General features: G+C 38.7%; 1 non-coding gene across 1 annotated transcript; it reads right to left on the bottom strand.

Moving 5' to 3' along the window:
- Positions 1 to 1,378: 1,378 nt before the first annotated feature.
- Positions 1,379 to 1,483, bottom strand: LOC129667480 (U6 spliceosomal RNA). Its single transcript, XR_008718740.1, has one exon. It is a non-coding gene; the product is annotated as a U6 spliceosomal RNA (small nuclear RNA).
- Between the last annotated feature and the right edge of the window lie 8,053 nt (positions 1,484 to 9,536).

The raw sequence follows: 9,536 nt of genomic DNA on the forward strand, positions 1-9,536 counted from the left end.
AAATAAAAGGAAGAGACAAAGAATGCATGCTCTCAACAGTGAATATGATTGGGAAGCATATGCGATTTTTAGAACAAAGGAGGCTTTGACTTTTAATGATACTGTAGGTGAACTAATATTCTAAAATTGTGGTCATCACCATGAATATGTATAAAACTGATTGTAATAAGATTATTGGTTTTATTTTTATTTTATCTAAATATTTATTTACAGATTTCCAATAATCCTGACTATTTTTTTCTCAGTGTAAATTCAATCTACGCTACATGTAGTCATTGACTACACAAAACTCTATGTGTGCTCTAAGGATCTCTGATTCCAATAAAATGAAAGGTCAAATTTGTTGACAAGTGGATCCATCAAGAAATTGTCTCTCTCTAGCTCCTTTTTTTTTTTGGTTTTTCTAAGCTGGTAAACGAAAGAGTTTTCGTTTTTTTATTTAGTCACTTTCCAGCCTGATACCAGGCCCTTCTGCCCTCTCCTCTCAGCCACACTCTCATACCCTCCTCCCCCTTCTCCCCTTTCCTTCTCAGAAATGGGAGGCTTAGGGGTACTAACCCACCCTGGACTCTCAAGCTGAAGCAGGACTAAGTGTATCTTCTCCTGCTGAGGCTGCTAGGGAGAAGGGACCCACATGTTGATCAGCTACATCTGCTACATAGGTATAGGAGGCCTAGGTTTGGCCCATGCAAGCTCTTTGATTGGTGGTTCAGTCTCTGTGAGCCCCCACGGACCCAGGTTTTTTTTTTTTTTATTCTGTAGGTATTCTTGTAGTGTCTTTGACTCCTCTGGCCCTCTCAATCCTTCCTCTTAATCTTCCACAGACTCCTGGAGTTCAGCCTGTTGTTTGGCTATGGGTGTCTGCATCTGTTTCTATCAGCTGCTGGGTGAAAGCCTTTCAGAAGACAGTTATGCTAGACTCCTGTCTGCAAGCATAGCAGAGTATCATTAATAGTGTCAGGAACTGATTTTCTCCCTTGGGGTGAGTCTCAAGTTGGGTGAATCATTAGTTTGTTATTCCCTCAATCTCTGCTCCATCTTTATCCCTGCATTTCTTATAGGCAAGACAAATTTTGGGTGAAGGGTTTTATGGGTGGGTTAGTGTCCCCCCTCCCTCCACTGGAAGTCCTTCCTGAATACAGGAGGTGGCAACTTCAGCTTCTATATCTTCCACTGTTAGGAATCTCAGCTAGGGTCACCATATAGACTCTTGGAGCTTTCTCTGCCCCAGAGATGCTCCCCCACCTATTTCCATTCTCTCTCCTAGGCCTCCCTTCCCTTTCCCCTCCCCCGCTCTCCCCACACCTGATTACTACCCCTCTCCCATACAGCTCCTTCCTTTCATCTACTTCAGATGACTATTTTATTTTCTCTTTTGAAAAATATGTAACCACTTTATTAATTTGCATGTCATTTTTGTGCAGTGGCCATGGTAATTTTCTCTGTATTATTCTAATTTTAGTGCAAATGCTGAAGGGAGCACAATAAATTGTGCCTTAAGGTGACATATGCTATCATGACTTTTATCATAGTATTAATTTAGAGCATATGAATATGTTTATATAACTTTAACCTATTATTTATTCATTATTTTTCATTGTTATGCATAAGAATAGGAGGACCTCCCTATCAGTAGACTTAGAGAAGGGCAGGGAAGAGATGAGGGAGGGAGGGTGGAATTGGGAGGGAATGAAGGTGTGGGCTACAGCTGGTATACAAAGTAAATAAACTGTAACTAATATAAAAAATAATATAATAATAATGAAAAGATAAAAAAGAATAATTAGGAAAATAGTAAATTTTGGTGCATCATACTAACTAAGGTAGTATAGTTTAAGTGGTTTTCATATTTTAATACTTAAACCAGGCAACAATACACAATGGAATGTAAAACAAATCATTCCTGTCATTTATCTTGCAAATAAAATTTTATTGGTCCAAACTGTGTCTTCTAGTTGATGTTAATACCTATAGCTACTTTCTTAATGAAACAAATAAGTTAAATAATCATTCTCACAGCAATATTTAGGCATTTAGGTGACATTATTTAATTTATAGTCCCAATTAACACACTCATATCTACATTATTATGATAGAACTCTGTAGTCTTTATCCACAGTGGGTTTGATCATTGATATGCTCTTCCTCATCAAAATCCATAAACAACAAATCAATGCTAACTCACGGGCTCACCCTTTAGAGCTCAGCTTGTCTGAGGGGCTTTTGGCAACAAAGGTAGAATGAAGAGGAATCCAGCCCTCTCCACCCGAAGGCTCAGAGAACATCATGACAAAGGAAGTAAAAAGAATGTAAAAACTTGAGCAGGAGTCGTGGCATAACATGAACATGGCTGCTGTACACATGAACGCTACCTACACAGGCCAGTTAAACATTCCAGCATGGAGCTTCTGAGGGGCTACCCTGACTGAGGAGCTATTGGCACTTGATGGCTGAAAAGAAAAGAGCCAGTTTTCTTTAGGATCATGACCATCCACAGGTGAATTTCTGATATTCCAATGAATGATCTCATGTCCATGGGCATGTAGCAGTGCTAATCACGGAAACGAAATAAATACATAAATTATAGAAAGGATGACATTAAATTGGGGATAATATGTGATGGGGTTTCTGGAGGCCTTTGAGGGGAGAGTGAAAGATGGAAATGTCGAAGATATATTGTATACATGTTTAAAGATTTCAAGGAATAAATGAAAGCTAAAATAAAATAAATTTAAAGAAAAAAAAACTGCAACATGTTATACAACCACTATTAATGCTACTACTATTACTATTACCAACATCACCACCACTATTATTATTATTATTATAAATAATTCTCAACTACACTGTGGAGAATGCAAAATTACCAAGCAAGAATGAAGAATGAGCTATGTATAAGGCATTTGATTCAGGATGGAACAAAGTAGGAGAACATCTTCCTCCACCCATTTCTTCATGGTAAAATATGTTTGGAGGAGATTCAATAATGCAGGGACTAGCCAAGTCATAGCATTGTCTTACTGAGAAACAGACTGGTAAGGCAATATGGTCATGCTTGCCAGAGTAATAAAACTCTCAAAATGGACCATAAAGCTCAGTAGCCAAAGGGGAAAAAGGAGATGAGCCACATGGAGAAGGAGCAGATGTCCAAGAGATGAGCTATGCCTAAATAAATCAGTGGACACTGGCTGCTGAAAGACTTACGCTGAGGGAAGCCTGCTAGGCAGAATTGCCTAGCCGGTCCCACAGACATTGCAAGTGCAAGGGCACCTATGTTCATATACCCTCTATGAAATAATAAACAGCACGAGACAAACACTGTAGATCTCTTTGCTGCTTTTTTTAGGATTGCTAGGTTACATTTTCATTTTCATGTTGAATGACCTTTATTGTTTGTGTGTCAGGGGGCAGAGGGTGGGGTATTGATGTCTGAGAATCTAACCACAGAAATGAAAGAAGGGGTGAATGGGCAGGAAACAAAGGGGGCCTACTTCGCAAACCACTTAACAACGTCCTCAGTCATAAACAATGCCTAAGAGGCTTTGTGGCTTGCCTCCCGAGTAGGACTGAACAATGACTCATGTGCAACACAGGCAATTACTTTGTATAGATTTAATAGTTTATAACCTAGATTTTGTTTCACAAGAAACAGTGCCCTAGGAAAACACCACTTTTTAACTAGAGAACAAACATACAAAAGAAAATAACTAGAAGCACTTCAAGTGTCTACTTATTTGCCTTAAAACTGGATTTAAAATAACTGGATGCACATAAAACACAATATAATAGATAAAATACAATGTGTCAATGAACATAAAGTTTGCCTACATATCAATTAAATAAGTGTTACTTAGTACAATATAAAATAAATAAAAGTATGTGTAATATCAAAAGTGAAATTAGGAAGGTATGAAAATGGCATAACAAAACTAATCACTTTGTGCAAATCAGTTTTAAAAAGCTGCTAAACTTAGCACTATTGTTTAGAAACATGCAAATATGTAACAATACTGTGAAAAAAACTAGGGCAAGGATATTACTAGTTCAATATGAGGCCTTCTCTCAGAAAAAAAAAAAATCTAAACCAAGTCAAGGTAAACAAAGCCAGGGAGATGGTTAGTACAAGCATGAAAACCAGAGTTCACACCCCAACATCCTTACAAAAAGCTAGGCAAGACACCCATAAATAATCCAAACGCTAGGGAGAAGACAGAGGTAGGTAGAGACTGGCCAGCCAATCCAGCCAAAATGTAAACTTTAAATTGAGTAAAAGTGTCTCAAAAAATAGAATAAATTAAGCTGGGTGGGACTGAAGACACAGTTAAGCAGTTAGAAACACTTGTTGCTTTTCAAAGACCTGGGCTTGGTTCCTGGTGCCCACATCATGACTCACAACTATCTATAAAGTCAGTTCCGGAGATCTAAGTCCTTCTTTTGGCCTCCTTGGTCACAAAGCACACATACAGTCCACATACATACATACATACATACATACATACATACATACATACATACATGTTAGCAAACACACACATACACTGTTTTAAAAATTTAAAAAAATAATGTGGAACATAACAAACAAGGTATCATACACAAGCTTCTGGCACACACATACACACACCCATACACACAGAGAGAGAGACAGAGATAAAGACAGCGGCGGAAATTCAGACAGAAGATGGCGGAAACATCCGGATAGACAGACCTCTGAGTACAGTCTTATCAATTGCTGTATGTTGAATTAGACTCCTTGTCAAATCTAGTAGAAACTAATGTTGACCTTCAGGTAGTTTCTTTGTTGTGATCCATCTCTGACTAGTTCAGAGTCTGGAGGGAGGTGATCTCCTTGATAAAAGTGCAGAGGGTAGGTTGGTTGAGGAGTGAAACACAGTGGTCAGGATTCTGAGAGCCCCAAGAATTCCATACCGCCTCACAACACCTTCTAGCTTTGATGCTGAAATCAGAAGGCAGATGAAGAAAAAGAAAACGAAGAAAAAAAGAATAAAGCACTTTGGAGGGCAGCAGGGTAGTTTATGATGTTTCTCTTTTGATGGATTACCTGTTCTGTGGTACAGCAACTGAGAGAGGCGGCAAGGTTACAGGGGCATAAACTGAAGGAGAGCATTGGCGGATCCTGCATTCTACACGGGTCCTGCAGCTTTGATACATTACTGCCTTGTATAAGGCCATCAATTCTCTGCACGGTGTGGCACCACACCGAGTGGAATATGCAATTTGTATGATTATAGTTATCATTATTACATCAAGCTGAGCAGCATTTTCAGCTCTGTGAACTGGAGGAAGGACAGCCTGAAGAAAGGTCTGGATTCAGACTGACAAAGAATAAGAAGGGCAGAAAAGACAGCTCTGGAATTCGCTCTCTTCCCTTTCCTGCTGGTTTTCAAATTCTGATGGTAGTAGGCTGCATGATAACAGAGAGATTCGGATTGGGTGGAAATAGGGCCAAGGACTCTGCATTGTGTAAGCAGTGTCAGGTGATCTTAGGAAATTTCAAAAATGACTGAAGACAGGGTATAGTATAGTTGGTATCCTGCAAGATTAGATCCCTGAGTACAAATATTCATACACTGAAAAGGCTGATGCACGGCTGAGGTACTGTATTTCTGTTAGAGGACAAGATATAAGCACCTATGGGTAGCAAGACTTTGCATGATTTTCTGAATTCTAGAATAGAACTTAACAGGAAAACAGCATAAATTATGCATAAAGAAGTACACACCTGGTTCAGCTTTACAATTGAATGTACTCTTCTCTTGGGTATCATCTTCCCAACTTCTCCCTGTGGCATCTATGTAACGAATCAGAAACAACATACTACTGTAAATGTCCTGTTGCTTGTATAAAGAATACTCAAGTCTTTTTTAAAGTGATTTATTTTTTATTAAGTACAATTTATGGATTTGTTATCCCAGCTGTAGCATCCTCCCATTTCCTCTCCCATTCTCACCCTCCCTCCCTCTTCTCCCCCCATGCCTCTTTCCTAGTCCACTGATAGGGGAGGTCCTCTTCCTTTTCCATCTGACCCTAGCCTATCTGGTCTCATCAGGACTGGTTGCATTGTCTTCCTCTATGACCTGAGAAGGCTGCTTCCCCCTTCAGGGAGAAGTGATCAAAGAGTCAGCCATTGAATTCATGTCAGAGACAGTCCTTGTTCCCCTTACTAGGGAAACCAACCTGAATGCTAGGCTGCCATGGGTTTCATCTGTTCAGGGGTTCTTGGTTATCTCCATGCATGATCCTTGGTTGAAGTATCAGTCTCAAAAAAGATCCCTGTGCCCAGATTTTTTGGTTCTCTTGTTCTTCTTGTGGAGCTCCTGTCCCCTCCAGGTCTTTCTTCTCCCCCTTCTTTCATAAGATTCCCTGCACTCTGCCCAAAGTTGGCTATGAGTCCCAGATTCTGCTTCCATACCTCTATGAGTAGATTCTTTCAGAGACCCTCTGTGGTAGGCTTCTGTCTTGTTCCCTGTTTTCTCATCTTCCGATGTCCATCCTGTTTGCCTTTCTGAATGAGGATTGATCACTTTACCCAGGGTCCTCCTTCTTGCTTAGCTTCTTTATGTGTACAGATTTTAATAAGTTTATCCTATGTTGTATTTCTAATATCCATGTATAAGTGAAACTCAGACCATGAAAACTCAGGTTTTAACTTACTGGTTTCTATTTTTTCTTCTGATGGACTTAGAGCATAATTTTAAAACTGTAGAGTCTTTCAGAGGCAATAAATGGTAGACTCATGACCTGTTCCCTGTCTTCTCCTGCTTCCCATGTCTACCATGTTTGTCCTTCTAAATGAGGATTGAGCATCTTCCCTAGGATGCTTCTTGTTGTTTAGCTTCTTTGGGAGTATAGATTTTTATGTTAATCCTGTATTATGTAGCCAATATTCCACTTATGAGTGAGTATATTCCATGTGTGTCTTTCTGCTTCTGGGTTACCTCACTCAAGATGACCTTTTCTATTTGCCTGCAAATTTCATGATTTCCTTGTTTTTAATAGCTGAGTAGTATTCCACTTTGTAAATGTACCAGAATTTCTGTATCCATTCTTCTGTTGAAGGACATCTCTGTTGTTTCCAGTTTCTGGCTGTTATGAATAGAGCTTCTATGAACATGGTTAACCAAATTTCTTTCTTGTATACTTGAACATCTTTTGGATATATGCCTAGGAGTGGTATAGGTACATCTTGAGAAAGCATTATTCCTAATTATCTGAGAAAGCAGCAGATTGATTTTCAAAGTGGTTGTATAAGCTTACACTTCTACCAGCAATGGAGGAAGGTTTCCTTTTCTACACATCCTCTCCAGCATGTGTTGTCCCTTGAGTTTTTTATTTTAGCCATTCTGATGAGTGTCAGGTAAAATCTCAGGGCTGTTTTGATTTGCATCTCCTTGATGACTAAGGATTTTGAACATTTCTTTAAGTGTTTCTCTGCCACTTGATATTCCTCTGTTGAGAATTCTGTTTAACTCTGTACCCCATTTTTAAATTGGACTAGTTGGTTTGTTGGTGTTTAACTTCTTCAGTTCTTTTGGGGTACAGTTTTGCCAGTCCATAGAGGAAGAGAATGCAACCATTCCTGATGAGACCTGATAGCTTAGGGTCAAATAGAAGGGAAGGAGAAGCTCCCTCTCAGTGTACTTGGAGAGGAGCATAGGGTGAGAAGAGTGAGGGAGGGTGGGGTTGGAAGGAGACAAGGCAAGGGGCCACAGCTAGGATATAAATTGAATACATTTAACAAATAATGATGATAATAAAAAAGGAAAAAAATGGAGACATACACCAAAAAATCTAATATTGAATCGTTTCAAGATGTTTCTTCTAAAAGTATCATAAAACCCCTTTGGACTGCTGCTAAACTGACATATCTTCCCCATTAACAAGAGTCAAATTTTTACTTTCACTATGAGTTTCAAACAGACTCTCTGGGGCTCATATTCTGTGCATTTCTTCTTTCTTCAAAGAAAAGTGAGTACTAGTAAAATTAAGGCTGCAATTTTATTTTAGGAAACATACCAAAGTCTGAATTGACAAAAGCCAAAACAAACAAACAAACAAACAAACAAACAAAACCAAAAAACATGCTAGTATTTTGATGTCATGCTTGAATAGAGTTCTCTGTGCTTAAGTACTCTCTGTTTTATCTTTTGGAATTTGGAATGTACTTGAGACACTGAAGTTGCAGCATCAGACTGTCCCATTCTTTTACTATTTTCACAGTGACATTCTGGAGTCCTACTGAGGATTCTATAAATGGTTTATAAATATATCTATATCTTTGCATTAATATTGAACTATATACTTATACATGTACAAATACCTCCAATTATAAGGGGTGGTTTCTGCAGTAATGTTTGTTAGAAAATATCTCATAAAATTCCTTGAAGATTCAAATAGAAAAAGGTTCAGAGATGGAGAAACTTTATATATTTGCACACTGTAAGTTTACTTTGCTGGATACATTAATAAAAATGAATTCATTTCAGAGATTAGGTTTTCTAATTTAGGTAGATTAATTCAAGGGTAAAATTAACTAGAATACACACATTATTTAAATGCTAGCTATGCATATTGTGTGCTTTAGGAAACAACCTACTGATCACAGCCCAGTCAATTATGCTCAGATTGGCAGCTGTGATCACAGTGCCCAGAATTGGTCTGTTGTAAATTCTATTTTATTTTATTTCTTGATAATGTATCAAATTGCATGTGATTCAGTGAGAACAGTGTTTTGAAGAAAGAAAGAGAGCTCATAAGCTCTCTACTGAGGGATACTTTAAATGGTTTCAATTATAACTGCATTTAATCAGATGTTAGAATAAAGGAAGTTCAAGTTTCACTTTCTTAGTTTTTATTTTGCTTTTTGATGTGTTGTTCGCTTAACAGGAACTAATTTCTAGAAAAACACTGATAAATGAAACAACCTAGCTGTGCACGCTCCCAGTTGGTGATCAGACCAAATCTTGTCAACACTGTGGTGTCTGTGGTGATTCTGTCATAAGAGAATGATACCCCAACCAAGGACCATGCATAGAGAGGATCTAAATCCCCAGCTCAGATGTAGTCCATAGACTCAGTTTCCAAGTGGGTCACCCTCCCTCTGGAGAGAGCTGCCTTACCAGGTCACAAAGAAGATGATGCAGCCAGCCCTGATGAGACCTGATAGGCTAGGGTCAAATGGAAGGGGAGGAGGACCTCACCTATGGGTGGACTGGGGGAAGAGCACGGGAGGGGAAGAAGAAGGGAGGGTAGGATTGGAGGAGTTGAAGAGGGGAGCTACAGCTGGGGTACAAATTCAATAAATTGTATAAATGATAATAATAAAAAGTGTGTTGTTGGAATGTATCGTGTAGTCTTGACAATATCTTTAGTAATAAAAGCTGACGCATGTCAATGTACAGTTATTACACCCCTATCATGCTAGGATATAGCAGCAAACAGAAAGAAATTCCTGATATCAGCCACATGATTCCAATTGTAAATGACAAGCGATGTGCAATTATGTGACATCTACACTG

The sequence above is a fragment of the Psammomys obesus genome, unplaced genomic scaffold, assembly GCF_907164565.1.
Source record: "Psammomys obesus unplaced genomic scaffold, mPsaObe1.curated_primary_1811, whole genome shotgun sequence".
Classification (NCBI taxonomy): Eukaryota; Metazoa; Chordata; class Mammalia; order Rodentia; family Muridae; genus Psammomys; species Psammomys obesus.